General features: G+C 42.0%; 1 protein-coding gene across 1 annotated transcript in view; it reads right to left on the bottom strand.

Moving 5' to 3' along the window:
• The window catches only part of LOC140495741 (sodium- and chloride-dependent neutral and basic amino acid transporter B(0+)-like), a 122464-nt gene that overhangs the window by 100957 nt on the left and 4112 nt on the right, over positions 1-17395 (bottom strand). The gene's annotated exons all lie outside the window — the stretch shown is intronic.

Here is a 17395-nt window from a genome sequence, read left to right as displayed (position 1 = left end):
GCTAGTGAGAATTGGAATAGGAGGATGGAGCAGATGATTGTGTGCCTGAGGAGCTGATGCAGGGGAGGATTCACATTTTTGAATGATTGGAATCTCTCCTAGGGGAGAATTGACCTGCTTAAGAAGGACGGATTGCACCTGAATTAAAAGAGGATGAATATACTGGTGGGAAGATTTGCGAGAGGTACATAGGAAGATTTAAGTTAGTGAGGGGGTGGGACGCAGGGAGATAGCAAGGAAAGAGGTGAGCCTGACGCTGATACAGTTGGGAAAAGGACCAAGTCAAACAGTCAAGGCAGGCAGGAACAAAGTAGAGAACGTGGCATTTATTTCAATGTGAGAACATAGAACATAGAACAGTACAGCACAGTACAGGCCCGTCAGCCCACGATGTTGTGCCGACCACTGATCCTCATGTATGCACTCTCAAATTTCTGTGACCGTATGCATTTCCAGGAGTCTCTTAAATGTCCCCAATGATCCTGCCTCCACAACTGCTGCTGGCAACGCATTCCATGCTCTCACAACTCTCTGTGTAAAGAACCCGCCTCTGACATACCCTCTATACTTTATTCCAACCAGCTTAAAACTATGACCCCTCATGTTAGTCATTTCTGCCCTGGGAATTAGTCTCTGGCCAATGAAAGGCATATCAGGTTAGGCAGATGAACTCAGGGTTTGGTTGGGAACATGGGACTGGGATATTTTACCTATTACAGAGCCATAGCTCAGGGATGGACAGGACTGGCAGTTAAATGTTCCAGGGTACAGATGATATGGGAAGGATAGATGGGGAGCAACAGAGGAGGGGGAGTGGCATTTTTGGTTCAGGAGAACATTACGGCTGTACTTAGGGAGGATATTCCAGGGAGTACATCCAGTGAAGTCATTTGGGTGAAACTGAGAAATAAGAAAGGATGATCACCTTTTGGGATTGTACATCCCAGTAGTCAGCAGGAAATTGAGAAGCAAATTTGTAAGGAGATCTCCATCATCTATTATAGGGTGGTAGTGGTATGGGATTGTAACTTTCCTAACAAAGACCGGGATTGCCATTGTGTTACGGGCTTGGATGGAGAGAAATTTGTTAAGTGTGTACAATAAATTTTTCTGATTCAGTTTGTGGATATTATCATGTTAAATACAAAACATAAAATAATATTGCAGAATAGTGATGTGGGTGACAAAGTGTGACAGAGAGGGCCAAAGAGTACAATGTAAGAGTTTATCAACAAATGGGGTCAGAATGTGGAAAACAGCAAACAAGGTTTAGAGTTATAGACTATTTTGGTGAATGTTGAAAGCAATAATACTTAGCTCGATGAATAGATGAGATGAGATGAATGTTGACTTCACCAGCTTCAAAAGCTCTCAACTCCTAGCCTTATCCCATCTCTATCACCTCCCACTGCTCCTGGCCTTCATGACCTACCTAACCTGTCCATCTTCCTACTGACTGATCACAATAACTCCCTACCTGCATCCACCTAATCACTATGGTATATACCCTTCCTCCAGCCCCACCCCTGTCTTTCTATTTACTTCTGAGCATCAAACAACCACACCCTCCCGCCCCCCCCCCTCCCCCACCACCACCATCACCACCACCATCACCACCACCACCCACCAAGTCCTGAACAAAGGTTTCAGCACACATCATTGACTTTCCTGCTCCTCGGTTGCTATCTGTCATGCAGGTTCACATCTATTGACTCTGGCTTCCAGTATCTGCAGTCTGTACTGTCTCCAATGGATGAGTATGATTTGGTAACTATTACAAAGGCACGGCTGGAAGGTAATCAAGGCTGGGAAGTGAATTTAAAGCTCACTTCACATTTTTGAAGGATAGGCAGAAAGAATACAGAAATGTGATAGCTCTGTGAAATAGTGAGCTCAATGCAACTGTGAGGGTCTGAGACAAGATCATTTCTCAAGACATAGGGTCAGGTTGGGTAGAGATAAGAAGTAGTGAGAAAATTAAGTCTTTAGTGAGATAATTTTTGGTTTTAATAAGAAATAGTGCAGACTTGTAAGACATCATGCAATATTAATGAGTAAACTTGATCTTCATAGAGATTGGGCAAAACAAATTGCCAATGTTGACGAGGAGTTCATGGAGTGTGTTTAAGACAGTTTCTTAGGACACTACATTGTGGAAGCAACTGCCCACAGGATAATTTTAGATCTGGTAATTTGCAACAAAATCTGATTGAGATATGATCCCATTGTAAATGATCGTAGAAGGAAGAGTGATCTTTACACCTGAGACTAATAGGTTGAAGGGAGCGATAAGAGCCTTAAACTTAAAAAAAAAGATCATTCAGACTAATGGAGGACAAGTTTGGCCCAAAGTGGACTGGGAAATAAAGGGTAGGAGGTATTTCATAACTCTCAGCAAAGATATTCCATTGAGAAATAGCGACTTTTAAATAAAGGTAATTCACCTGTAACTAACTAAGATAGGTAAGAGAGGAAACACAGTCTTTAAACTCAGTCAGTATTGATGGTGGGAAGGGCCTTCATTGCATTTCACTGAGGCTCACAGCTATAGGGCTGAGTCATGTGTTTTACTTGGTTCTATGTTAGGCACATAATGCAGTGAAAGCATACTCTCAGCACTAAAACCATTCAGGCTATTGAACAATGCAAAAGGCAGCAATGATACACCACAAATGATTGTTCACATTTGACAACTTCATCCTCTGACTGGGACTGTTCATACATCTCCCATAGACATTTTACACTTTAAATGTTACAAAAGCAAACTTAAACTGTACAATCGAAAAGATGAATACAAATAGCTGATACAGAAAGACTAGTATAATGTGCTGTAATACTTGTTGCAGTTCCTCCAGTTTGATAAAAGATGACCATGAACAGCTTGTATAAGATAATAAGACGTGTATCTAGCTCCCAAGCTGGTTCATTGAGCTAATGAGCCATACAAAGCAATAGTTAAGACACTGGAACAGAAGGGAAATGCTGCCGATGCTGGAATTCTGAAATAAAAACAGTTATTGATGGAAAAACTGAGCAGGTCAACATTGTTTCTTCCTGTACAGACAGAGTTACTGTTTTGTGTCAACTTTGACTCTTCTGAACTGCTGTTCTAAAGGTCCCACTCGTGAAGGTGAATTGTATTAGTTTTTCCAGCACTTTCTGCTTTAAGTTTCGATCTGACACTGACATTGGCCTCACTCTTCCTGCACAAGACAAAGGGATTGACTGAAAACACCCAGTGTGTCTGTTCCTGAATGCTGTACATCTAGCACTGTTGGAAAGTTGAGTGCAAACGGCTGAGGGTGAAAGGGTTATGAAACTCTGAGCAATCATTCTCTGTCTTCACAAACTAACGACAACTTAGGAACGGTAATCATGATTTGGAGATGCCAGTGTTGGACTGGGGTGTACAAAGTTAAAAATCACACAACACCGGACTGTAGTCCAACAGGTTTAATTGGAAGCACACTAGCTTTTGGAGCGATGCTCCTTCATCAGGTGGTAGTGGAGGGATCAATTCTAACACACAGAATTTATAGCAAAAATTTACTGTGTGATGTAACTGAAATTATACATTGAAAAATTGATTGTCTGTTAAGCCTTTCATCTGTTAAAGTACAGTGATAGTTTCACTTCTTTCATGTAATTACACGTGAAAGAAGTGAAACTATCACTGTATTCTAACAGATGAAAGGCTTAACAGACAACCAATTTTTCAATGTATAATTTCAGTTACATCACACTGCAAATTTTTGCTATAAATTCTGTGTGTTAGAATTGAGCCCTCCACTACCACCTGATGAAGGAGCGTTGCTCCAAAAGCTAGTGTGTTTCCAATTAAACCTGTTGGACTATAACCTGGTGTTGTGTGATTTTTAACTAGGAAAGGTAACCGAGAGGGGCTGGGGCATTGTGACTGAACATGAACTGATCAGGAAAGGCACAACTTAAAGTGGGTTAGAAAATTGCACAGCAGTTCTTATGACAGGATTAAACAATCAGTTTAAAGAGACAATATTGATCAGAACAGATCAGAGAACAAGAGGGGAATGAGGGACCTTCAGACACAGAGACAGGCAAGGAGTGGAGGGATACAGACCGTGTGTAGGAAGACAGGATTAGTTTAGAATGGCACCATGGTCAGCATGGATATGGTGGGCTGAAGGGCCTGTTCCTGTGCTGCTGTTCTACACTTTGCCATGTCTTGCCAGAAACAGTGACATCACAAATCAAATCCAAGCATTAAAAAAGGGAATGGGATAAATATCAGACAGGGTGAAAATCGGAGAGTTGCACGGGAAAGGGCACCTTAGATTGGATTTCTTTTTCACCTCTTACCAAGGGTTGGCACAATTCCAAAGGCTGAAAGCTGAATTACTTAGTCGGGATTTATGCTTCCAATTGAGTCAACTCCAATTATTCATTTTAATTCAGGCACTTAACAAATTGTATCCAAGGATATTTGACCATATTCATCAATTCCATTCTGAATTTAGTCTGAGTCAGCGTATAAATAAAGGTGTTTGTACAGCAGCTCAAAAGCTGAAGCATAAATCCAACTTCTTCAAAAATACTTGCAGGGCTATTGAAACCATTTGCTGTTTCAAGAGGTATAAATCGATAAATCAGAAAATGTAAAACATATGTTATCCACAACAATAGAAAGGTGCCTGAAACAGCCAGGAGTAAAATTATGGATTTTCTTCGGCTCTCCATCTCTGGATCAGCTTGCTTCTCGTTGCTATCACCCCGAAGCCTCCTGCGAACTTTACCAGCCACTAAAATGTGTCTGATGGTCAGAGCATTGAGCAGAAGAATCAACAGAAGTGGAAGACATGGGGTTAAGATCGAATCCAGCCACTCAAACACCTGCCATCCGAGATCAAAAGCATAGTTTGGACGTATAGAACAAAACCATGGCACATTATTATACGTGTCTAGAGATGTGTAGACAAAGTACACAGGAATATTTTTTGCACAGAACAGAGTGCATGCAACGGTTATAACTGTAGCTGCTGTCTTCCCTGTACAGTATCTTAATCTCAGTTCCTGGAAACTAATGGCCACGAAGCGATCAAAGGTGAAAGCAACTGTTAACCAGAGAGAGCTGTCAGTAGATATATACAGTAGAACAGTTTTGAGCCTACACACAACAGTTATATCCAGGAAGCAATATGGAAAATAAATGTTATTAATTTGAGTCAATATCACATCAAAGATTACCACCATTATATCCGCCGCTGCCATGGCAATCATATAATAAGTGATACAGTTGGACAGACCACAGCTCCCTCGAGACAGGATGATAATGGCCACCAGGTTGACTAGTGGGAAAGAGAAATAAAGGGATTTAATGATCAGGATTACTGTTGGCTGGTTGATGTGACAGTGCTGCTGCATTAGACATTGAATTACATTGTGCAATCCTCACCCACCATGCACAAGTGTTTGCAGACACAATAATGATTGATGTTCTTCTTTCTCTCTGTCTTCCTTAAATAGACCTGACAATGCTAATCAAATCTCAACATGAAAGAAGGAAGTGTACCTTAAGGAAATATGAACCTCAGACAGTCTCAAGCAGCTGATCTAAGGCTTGTTTGGGAGGGAGAAATTTCAGAGTGTGTTAAAGAGGTCAGAAAGCTCAACCTTACTGACACAGATGAACAGAAAGACTGCAAACCCAACACGATCTGGTCAGTAACACATGATGGGAGGCATTGGATAAAAGTACAACATAACTTTTCAAATCTAGCCACTGTTTTAACATCATGAACAAAGCAGAAAATGCACACAAGTTTCACAAACAGCAAGGAGATCATGTGCAGGTACTGTGTCCCAGTAAGGTTTTGAGTGGGGAATAAAGATTAGCAAAGGCAATGGATGGAACTGCTGCACAATTCTTCAGAATAGGACTCTAGGATCTTTGCAAAGCTCCTGAGAGGGCAGACAGTGCTTCAGTTTGACACATCATCTGAAAGACAGTGCCTCAGGCAGGGCAGCTTTCTGTCAGGTTTATGCTGGGAGAACCAGCCTGTGTGAAATGTTGATGGGGATTTGAACCTACAACCTTTTGGCTCAGAGCACGGCGTGTGCTATCTGAGTCCCAGCTGACATTTTCAGTGTAATATCCTTCACATGGAAAGAGGAACTGAAGATCACAAGAAACTAGAGCAAGTTCCAAGATGAAACAGCAACATGCATGATGTAAATCCGGAAGGAAGGAGCTGAAGTTCTGGAAAGTCACAGCAGTTCGATTAACACCTGAAGACAACAGAGACAAACATTTTTCTGTGGAAAAGCCTATCACACATTTACTAACAAAGCTTTCCTATTTACCAGGAACACCAACAGCCGCAAGAACTGGGTAGTAAATGTCTTCTATCTGCAAAATGATCGGCCGTCTCATTTTATTTTGAGGAATGATGTCAACCTCAGCCACAGGCACTGACCCCGTCTGAAATAATGATCCAAATGCTGAAGAAATCTCCTTCTTATCCCTGAAGAACTCTCCCTTAGCACCCCCATCACCCTCCCAGTGGGACTATTAGTTCTCATTGCTGAAACAAACACATTTAGTCAGACATGTCGAATGCTCATTAGTTTGCTGGCAGAATGCTCATGGGAGAAACAATTTTGTTCTTAACTTCTAATTGTTGATCTAGGTGTTTTGACCAAACCTGCTATTTATTGTACATCTCTCTTTGTCCAGCAGCGCTGGAGAAAGAGACCACCTTCTGTGGTCTTTGCTTGTAAATCAACAATGTTAACCACACTGTTGTGGGACTAGAATCACATCCAATTTGACCTCAAAATATAAGAATGCTGTTCGATACTCTCATCGCAAGTAAAATGTCCATTTATTAAGCAGGCCAATTGTTCACCATCTCAGTTAGTTTCATCACATCATTGATGTTGAGCCAAATGGTGATTTGCTGATCTGGTTGTAAATGTTGTCCGTGAATTTCCTACTCAAGCGTTTAGCTGTGCAGCACACTATCTGACTATGGTCATTGCTTGGTGCGGTGAAAATGGAGTTGCTAATTCATCAGCCAAAACCTGAATGTAGCCCATGTTTTACTGCCCCCAGCTGCAGACTGTCCTGGATTGCAAAAATAGCAGTTTACCTGGTCATGATAAAATGGCTGTTCCTGGGGAGGTTTGCCGTGTGCACATGTTCAATGCTATGTTATTCAGGATGGTGACTACACACAAAGAGTTTTCGTTGGCTATGAGAACCTTCAGAATTCTATTCATTGTGAAAATCACAACATCATTGCAAATCTTGGTTTCAAATTTCTCAACCTGACCTGATGACAGGGTTTAGATTCTTCTCTGCACGTTCTCTAGTGTGTCTCTGTCTTTTTATAATAAACAGATTGGAACTTTGTGCTAGTGTTGGATGGATTAAGGGAATTTCTATAATGTTCATCTGATGACAACACAGAAAACTGGAGATGCAGGTAAGGCAGTGCAAGACTCTCCTGTGGCTATTTCCCTCTCTAACAGGTATACTATTTTAGATACCGTTGTAAGGGATAGCCTCTCAGGGCAGGATAATAGCAGCAGCTAGGCCTGTGGCACCACAACAGGCTCTGCTGTAGTCCAGGTTGGGCTAAATCTAAGGCGATTGTTTATAGTTGGGGACTCATTAGTCAGAGGCATAGTCAGTGGCCATAATCGAGATACTAGGATGGCGTGTTGCCTCCTTAATGCTTGGGTCAAGCACACATCTCTGAGTAGTTGCATGAGGTTATTGAGGGGGAAGATGACCAGAGGTCATTGTACACATTGGTATCAATGACATAGGTAGAAAAAGGGATAGGATCCTGAAGAGGAGTTAGGCAGAAAGTTACAATGCAGGATTGCAAGTGAAGTAATGTCTGGACTACTTCCAGTGCTATGTGTTAGTGAGAGTAGGAGTCAGAAGATTTGGTAGATGAATGTGTGGCTTGAGAGCTGGTGCAGGAGGGCAGGGATTCTGATTCTTGGATTATTGGGATCTCTTTTGGGGCAGAGGTGACCTGTACGAGGCGGACAGGTTGCACTTGAACTGGAGGGAGACCAATATCTTGGCAGGAAGATTGCTGGAGCCACTTGGGAGTGTTTAAACTAGTCTGGCAGGAGGATAGGATCCAAAGTAGTGCAGAGATGAAAGAGAAAGTTAAGGACAGTACAGAGGTTAATGAGAGCAAGTTAAGTAGTAATGGCAATGTTGGTAATCCCAGTGCTGATAATAGACAGGGCAGGCAAGCCCATGGCATGAAGCAAGGGAAGACTGGGTTAAACTGCATTTATTTCAATACAAGAGGTCTGACTGGAAGGACAAATTAACTCAGGGCATGGATCAGTAAATGGGACTGGGATATCATAGCTATTACAGGAACATGGCTGTGTGCGGGACATGATTGACAGCTCAATGTTCTGGGGTACAGATGCTATCGGAAGGATAGACAGGAAGGCAAGGGAGGGGGGGGTTGCGTTTTTGATTAGGGAGCACATCACAGCAGTACTGAGAGGTAATTCTTGAGGGTTTACTCACTGAAGCTATAAGGGTGCAACTGAAAAATAAAAAGGAGGAGATCACTTTAACAGAATTGGCGCCCAAATTGTGAGTAGGAGATTGAAGAGCAAATATGTCAGGAGATTGCAGTTAGCTGCAAAAATAATAGGGTTTTAATACTAAGGGCTTTTAAGTTTCCTATCATCAACTGGAACTACCGTAATGTCAAGGGATTGGATGGAGAGAAATTTGTTTAGTGTGTTCAGGAAGAATTTCTCATGCCCTACTAGAGAAGGGGCAAAACTTGACCTCCTCTTGGGAAATAAGGCAGCGCAAGTGACGGAGGTGTTAGCAGTGGAGCAATTTGGGGCCAGTGATCGCAATGCCATCAGTTTTAAAATAACTATCGAAAAGGATAGGTCTGGTCCACAAGTTAAAGTTCTAAACTGGGGCAAAACCAATTTTGATGGTTTGAGACAGGAACTTTCAAAAGTTGATTGGAAGTGGCTGTTTGCAGACAAAGGGATGCCTAATAAGAGGGAAGCTTTCAAAAGTAAATGAATGAGGATTCAGAGCCAGCATGTTCCTGTTAGAGTGGAGGGCAAGATTGGCAGGAGCAGGGATTCCTGGATGATTCAAGTCATTGAGGTTCCAGTCTACATAAAGGAGGAATGTGACTTGTAAAGGGAGCTGGGATCAAATGAATTCCTTGAGGAGTATGGAGGGTATTGGAGTATACTTAAGAGAGAAATCAGGAGTGCTAAAAGGGGATGTGAGATGGCTTTGGCAGATAAGATAAAGGAAAATCCAAAGAAATTCTACACATTCTGGATGTAGGTTTACTCGCTGAGCTGGACGGTTCATTTTCAGACATTTCGTCACCATACTAGGTAACATCTTCAGTGAAGCTCTGGACGATGCATTGCTGATGATTCCTGCTTTCTATTTATATGTTTGGGTTTCTTTGGGTTTGTGATGTCATCTCTACGGAAATGACTGCCAGACTACACAGACCTCTTGGCATCATTGCAGCTCACAAACCCACCAACGCACTAAACAGCAGCTAATGTACTTGAAAGACCCTATACAGACAAAAAGCAAAACTAATGTCATTTACAAAGTACAGTGCAAGGACTGTAACAAACACTACATTGGACAAACAGGCAGAATACTTGCCACCAGGATACATAAACATCAACTCGCCACAAAACGATAAAACCCTCTCACTAATATTCTTACATACAGATGAAGAAGGACACCACTTCGACTGGAACAACACATCCATCCGAGGACAAGCCAAACAGAGACATGCACGAGAATTCCTAGAAGCATGGCATTCCAATTGGAACTCTATCAACAAACATATTAACTTGGACCCAATTTACTACCCCCTGAGAAAAACAGCAAATGACATCACCGTAGGAAATGACATGACCACAGGAAATGGCATCACCAACCCAAAGAAACTCAAACATATAAATAGAAAGCAGGAATCATTAGCAATGCTTCGTCCGGAGACTCACTGAAGATGTTACCTAGTATGGTAACGAAACGTCTGAAAATGAACCTTCCAGCTAGGAAAGCAGACCTACATCCAGAGCCTTAACCTGAGCTACAAATCTTCTCAAAACCTGCTAGATTCTACAAGTATACAAAGGGCAAGGAATAATTAGGGAGAGAATAGGAACTCTTAAAGATCAACAAGTATGGAATCATGAGGGTTGGGTAAGATTCTAAATGAATATTTCTCATTAGTATTTCTGGTTGAAAAAAGTATGGATGTTGGGAAATTTGCAAAAATGAATAGTGATGTCTTGAAGAGTGTCCACATTACAGCAGAGGAGGTGTAGGAAAGCTTAACCACATTAAAGTAGGTAAATGTTCAGGACCTGATGAAGTGTATCCCAGTACTTTGTTGGAGGCTAGGGAGGAAATTATTGGGTCAAAGCAGAGATATTTCTATCATCATCATCCATGGGTGAACTGCCTGAAGATTGGAGGGTGGCTAATGTTTTCCATTATTTAAGAAAGGTTGCAAGGAAATTCCTGAGAAAATTGCAAGGAAATTCCTGAGAAGTGTAGACTGGTGAGCCAAACCTCTGTGGTGAGTAAGATATTTGAGGGAATTCTGAGAGACAGGATCCACAGCATTTGGAGAAGCAAGGACTCGTTTCGAATAGTCAGCATGGCTCTGTGCATTGGAAATCATGTCTCATGAATTTGATTTGAGTTTTTTGAAGGGATGGCCAGAATGTAGATGAGGGCAGTGTTGTAGATGTTGTTCATGTGGACTTTAGACAAGGTATTGCATGTTAGGTTGTTGAGTAAGATTAAATCTCATTGGACACAGGGAGTGCTGGCCAACTGGATACAAAATTGGCTTGATGGTAGAAGATAGAGGATAATGGTAAAGTGTTGTCTTTTAGATTGGAGGCCTGTGATCAGTGGTGTGTCACAGTGGTTGGTGCTGGGTCCATTGTTGTTTGTCATTTCTATAAATGGTTTGGATGAGAATCTAGCAGATACGGTTTGCGGATGACATCAGGACTTATGGTACAGCAGACAGTGAAGGTTATCCCGGAATGCAGCAAGATCTTAATCAACTGGATTAGTGAGCTGAGGAAGGGGAGATGGAGTTTCATTTAGATAAATGCGAAGTGTTGCATTTTGGCAAGACAAACCAGGGCAGGACTTACACAGTCAATGATAGGGCCCTGAGGAATGTTACAGAACAAAGAAATTGAGGGAAATAGGTGCATATCTCCTTGAAAATGGAGTCACAGGTAGACAGGGTGGTGAAGAAGGCTTTCGGCATGCTAGCTTTCATCAGTCAGAGCACTGAGTGTAGGAGTTGGAATGCCTTGTTGCAGCTGTACATGAAGATGGTGAGGCAACATTTGGAGTACTGTGTGCAGTTCTGGTTGCCCTACTATAGAAAGGATATTATTAAACTAGAAAATGTGAACAAAAGATTTTTTTAGGATGCTACTTGGACTGCAAGTATGAGTTATAAGGAGAGGTTGGATAGGCTGGGACTTCTTTCTCTTGAGTGTAGGAGACTGAGAGGTGACTTTATAAAATCAGGTAGATAGCCGACAGCTTTTCCCCATGGTAAGGGAGTCTAAAACTAGAGGGCATAGGTTTAAGGTGAGAGGGAAGACATACAGTGGGACAATCTTTCCCCACAGGGTGGTGAGGGTCTAGAATGGGCTGCCAGAGGTAATAGTGGAAGTGAGTACAATTTTGTCAATTAAGAAAGAAACATTCAGACAGGTACATGGATGGGATAGTTATTGAAGGATATGGATCAAATGCAAGCAAATGGGACTAGTTTAAATTGAGAAAGCTGTGTGGCATGGACAAGTTGGGCTGAAGGATCTGTTTCCATTCTATTGACCTCTATGATTTCATCAGGAAAATGATGAAGAGCTCATGCTCGAAATGTCGACTCTCCTACTCCTCAGATGTTGCCTGACTGGTTGAGCTTTTCCAGCACCACATATTTCGAATCTGATCTCCAGCATCTGCAGCTCTCACTTTCTCCATGGGTCTCTCAGATGATGAGACCAGTGAGTAAGTTAATGATTAGAAACAAAAAAATGTTCCTGGTGGAAGAAATGTTTGTATCTCCTTAGTTGAAAATACCCCAATGATGTAAGTCCCCAATGACAGAAAATTGTGGGACAGTCTAGTTTTCTGAGCTACCGTCTCAGTAGAAGGGATTGCTCAAGGACTCTCAGATGGTCATGAATCTCTTTATTTTTATAACCAGAGAGTGTGGATTTTCTAAGTCATTGAATATATTTGATGTTAAGGTAGGTTTTTGAACTCTGGAAAGACAAGGAATAATAAAGAGTTGGGAAGAAATTGGGCTTAATGGAGTCAAAAATTAGATCAGCCATGATTTTAGCCCTAAGGCACTACAGCCTGGTGTGCTCCTAGTTCTTATCTCCTTGTGTTCTTGTCTGACAATCCTTGCTAATACTTTCTCTTTTTTAGCCTTTTATCAATTTGGTTTGAAGCGATGAACTGGGAATTAAGAACTGGAATTGACTTAAGGACGATATGACAGCTGACTGGTGCTATAAGGAAAGAAAAGTGAGAATTGCAGATGCAGGAGAGTCAGAGTCGAAAAATGTGGCATGGGATTTGAGGAGACCCAGGACTTGCATGTCCTTGGTGGAGCGGAAGGGGGAGTTGAAGTGATCAGCCATGGGATGGTGGGGTTGTTGGATGCATCTGTCCCAGAGTTGTTCCCCGAAAAGTTCCACGAGTTGGCGGCCTGTCTCCCCAGTGTAGAGGAGACCACATTGGGAGCAATGGACACAATAGATGAGAGTGGGTGGATGTGCAGGAAAATCTCTGTTGGATGTGAAACACCCTTTGAGGCCTTGGATGGAGGTGAAGGGGGGAGATGTGAATACAGATTTTACAAATGGAAATGTTGTCATACTTCAAAGGGGTTGGAGTATGAGAGTAGGGAAACCTTACTGCAACTGTACAATGTGCTAATGAGACCACATCTGGAGTACTCTGAGTAGTTTTGGTCTCTTATTTAAGGAAAGATATAATTTCATTGGAGGCAATTCAAGAAAGGATGATACGGGGGTATTGTCTAATAAGCAAAGGCAAAACAGAGTGGACTCTACTTACTGGAATTTAGAAGACTGAGAGGTGACCTTATTGAAGGAGAGAGGATTCTTAAGGAGCTTGACAGGGTAAATGCTGAAAGGATGCTTTCTTTCATGACAAAGTCTCGGACTGGAGGGAACAGTCTCAGAATAAAATGGCACCAATTTAAGACAGACCAGGAAGAATTTCTTCTCTCAGAGGATTTTAGGTCCTTGGAACTCCTTGCCATAGGGAGCAGTGGGGGCAGAATCTTTGTCAATATTTAAGGCTGAGATAGATAGATCCTTGATCAGTAGAGGAATCAAGAGTTATGGAATTGGGCAGGAAAGTGGATATAAGAGTGTTGGATCAACCATGATGCTATCAAGTGACTCAGCAAGCTCAAGGGACCAACCAGCCTACTCTTGGTGCTATTTCTTATGGCTTAAGGGCTTTAATCTAGTGCTAGTTGCCGATACACCCTGCAATGCAGGTTTGTGCTCCCTCTGCATTTGGCAAGTGGATCGGAATGGCCATTAGGGATAGGTAAATATCGAATGTCAATGTCTGTGGATGAGGGATGCAAGCCGCCAGTGGATAATATCCTGAGATGCTATTGTGTGGTGAGCATCATGGAGGCTCTGTACAGCCAACGGTGAGCAGGTCCCCACCCTAATTTCCGTGATGAGCATTTGTCGCTCCCAGTTGTGAATGGTAGGATAGGCAGCTGCATTTGAATGAAGTGAGCTGTGTAATTAATAAGGTTGTGAACGATCAACAATCCCCTTTCATAACCAATTAGCATGCCCTAGTGAGAATCTCCTCTCAATGGCTGCAACATGGTTAGAAGATGCAGCAACATAGAGTTAGGCCTCACCAGACACCTTGGATCATTCTGCTACCTTTCTCACCATAGCCCATACTCGGCACAATTCCCAAACAATTGAGCATGTTGGCATCGGAAAGGAAAGTAGAAAAAAAAATGAAAGCTGAAGTATTATATCCAGAGCGATCAGCAAAATGGAAAAAAGAGGTTAGCTCCAATCTTAAACTTTCAATAGAGAGAAAAGATATTTCCTCAGAAGATCAAGAACCAAAGTCAGCTTGTGTGGGGGCTAAGGAAAAACAAATGGCAGGAAGTATTTCTTGGAGTTGTAGACCCAATGACAGAAGTTGTGTTGTCGGGAAGAGTATAAAGTAAGAACTTAGAGATAGGTGTCGTAAGGTCCATGAACTAATCATGTTGGAACATAATCTTCAGACAGACGAGATAAACCTAATATTAAGTAATAAATAATTACAGAGTATATATGCAGACTAGTTTTCTAAATGGTATGTCAAAGAATAAAGTAAGGAACAGGCGATTTGATTTGAGTATTACACAGTTCTAGTGAAGTCTGAATTTTATGTCTACATAAACTATCTAGAATTAAGGTCCATTTGACTGAAGCCGATTAGGAAATTGCATTAAAATATATGATAGAGAAGCAATGGCAAAAATTAAGAAAATGAGAACATAGCATTCCTTTAAGGCATAAACATCTCACAGAAAACATGGTCATATTATAGAACATAGAACAGTATAGCACAGAACAGGCCCTTCAGTCCACGATGTTGTGCCGAACATTGATCCTCATGTAAAGTAAACCTAATGTACGAACCCTCAAATTTCTGTGACCATTTGCATGTCTATCAGTCTCTTAAATATCCCCAATGACCTCGCTTCCACAACTGCTGCTGGCAACGCATTCCATGCTCTCACAGTTCTCTGCGTAAAGAACCCGCCTCTGACGCCCCCTCTATACTTTCCGCCAAACAACTTAAAACTGACTCCTCGTGTTAATGATTTCTGCCCTGGGACAAAGTGTCTGGCTATCAACTCTATCTATGCCTCTCATTATCTTGTACACCTCTATTCTTTATGTGAGGATCCTGCTCTCACCTCTGCCGTTCTGGTCCTCCCTGAGATAGCACAGGGTAACCCAGGCATCAATCCTGGCCCATGTTGTATTAGTGATCTCTGTAATGTCCTCCAGTCCTGATAATCCTTCCTCTGTTTGGAATCTCCTCCTGTCCACACAATGTTCTCTGTCTCTGTCAGGTTCTCCAATCCCTAACACCCTAATCCCTAAACTTCTCCAGTAGATACTAAATTCCTTCATTACTGTAAACTCCGACAGTCCTGTCTATCCCTGTACAGTCCTCCTACCAACACCAACTTCCATGCCAATGTATTTGTCTCAAACCTATCCATCTGTCTCCACCTGGGTAAACTTCTCCAGCTCCTACAACCCTTCCTTATCTGTGAAAAATCTATAATCTCTTTATCCTTCTCCAATTCTTCGATCTTAATCTATTTAAACTTCACCCTCTTCCCCCCTCCCTGGTCATCCTGCCCGACCACAGGAACCATGTTCAGTTTGTGCAACCCTCCCCATCTGTGTAACTGTTTCCAACCCAGCAACCTGGCATTCTCCATTGCCTTCCTATCTATGTAGCCTCCAGAACCTAGAAGATGCCTTACATCTGTAAACATCTTCAGTCACTACAACCTTCCATATCTCTCTAGGCATGTACAATACTCTTCTCCCTGAAACACCCCCTGTTTATGCCTCTCCGTCTGCCTGCTTCTCCCTATATCCATCCCTATCCCTATCTCCAGAATCTAATCCAACTCCCTCTATCTCTGTAAATTCCTCCAATCCCCAAACACCTTTGTCCCGCTAACATTCTTGACCAGATGTAACTCTGTTTAACTCTAACATCCTCGAGCCCCTCTAAGCCTCCCTATCTCTGCAACCTCTACCCACCTGTTCAACGCCCCCACTATTGAGGAATGACTCCCTGCATTCGCCATAAGGCAGATGGAATGACAGTGAACAGATATGATGGAACTGTCATTCTAGAGATATAGCTGCAGAATGACCATCGCTGGGAAGGGAATATTGAAGGGTTGTTGGGGTCAACGCAGGATGGACAAAAAACCAACAAGTAGTAAAGAAAGGATGAGGTTAATGCATTACTGAGATAGTCATGTGGATCTGAAGATCAAAATTTGGAGACTTATTTGAGTGGAGCTGATAAACTGCAAGCAGCAACAACTATTAGCAGGAATTCTTTTATAGAGACCAGACAGTGATGGTAATGTCAATATGGTTACAGTCAAGACACTGAATATACTTGTAGCAAGGGCAGTACACTAACTGAGTGACAGTGGTTTCCATCCTGACTGGATAACTAATGAGTATCAGAGCTGTAATGGATAGAATCCTGGGTTGTACACGAGATGGTTTTCTATAACATCATATCAAGGAGCCATCAACAAAATTGTCTATTGCAGATCAAATGCTGTGTAATAATCAATATCTAATAATCCCATTATAAAAGAGTTTTGTAAGCAGAGACCCATAATTTAAAATATCGATACAGTGTTTGAGTTCAGACCATGAGGTGTAGGAGTGGAATGAGGCCATTTGGCCCATTGAGTATGCTCTGCCCTTCAATCAGGTCATGGCTGATCTGAGGATACTCAACTCTACTTTCCTGCCTTTTCCACAAAACCTTTGTTTCCCTGATTAATTAAAACCTGACCATCTCTACTGTCAATGTTCTTAATGACCCAGGCTTGACAGCCCCCTGCAGTCAGGAATTCCCACAGTCATTATTGCTAACAAGTATCCAAGACTTTACTGTATCAAATTCAAAGGTTTATAATGTATCTTCCAACATGTGAAACCCAGTCTTGTCAACTCTGTGGCCCAAGTAGATCACTTGGGGTGTCTGGAACACACATTTTTCCCTTCTAAGGTGTATGCCCGCCTGGGTGAAACATCGAAGGTTAATGTCCAAGTTGTCTAAGTGCTCCTTATTTGTCTTGCCTATTGTTAGTACATGATCTAGATAAATAGTGACCTGAGTACACCTTATAAAATATTCTCTGTCGTCTGCTGTAAAATTGCAGACTGATGATACCCCAAATGAGAGTCTGGTGTATCAGTACAAATCTTTATGGGTATTAATTGAGGCATACGTTTGGGAATCCTCATCTAACCACAATTGCAGGTGCACAAGGTTCATGTCCAGCTTTGTGAAGGAATGCCCCCCCACCGCAATTCCCCACCTCCCCACCACCACCACCGCTAGCTTTGTTAATAAATGTGAAGGATTGTGTATTTATTCATCTGCAAAAATCAGTTGACCATTTGTTTAAAATCCCCACAAATGTGAACTGACCTGTCCAGCATTACAATCAGCAAAACCGGTGCTGCCCATTCTGCAAAC

The sequence above is a fragment of the Chiloscyllium punctatum genome, chromosome 25, assembly GCF_047496795.1.
Source record: "Chiloscyllium punctatum isolate Juve2018m chromosome 25, sChiPun1.3, whole genome shotgun sequence".
Lineage (NCBI taxonomy): Eukaryota > Metazoa > Chordata > Chondrichthyes > Orectolobiformes > Hemiscylliidae > Chiloscyllium > Chiloscyllium punctatum.
Note: the sequence above shows the minus strand (reverse complement) of the source record. Positions and strands in the feature narration are given on the sequence as shown.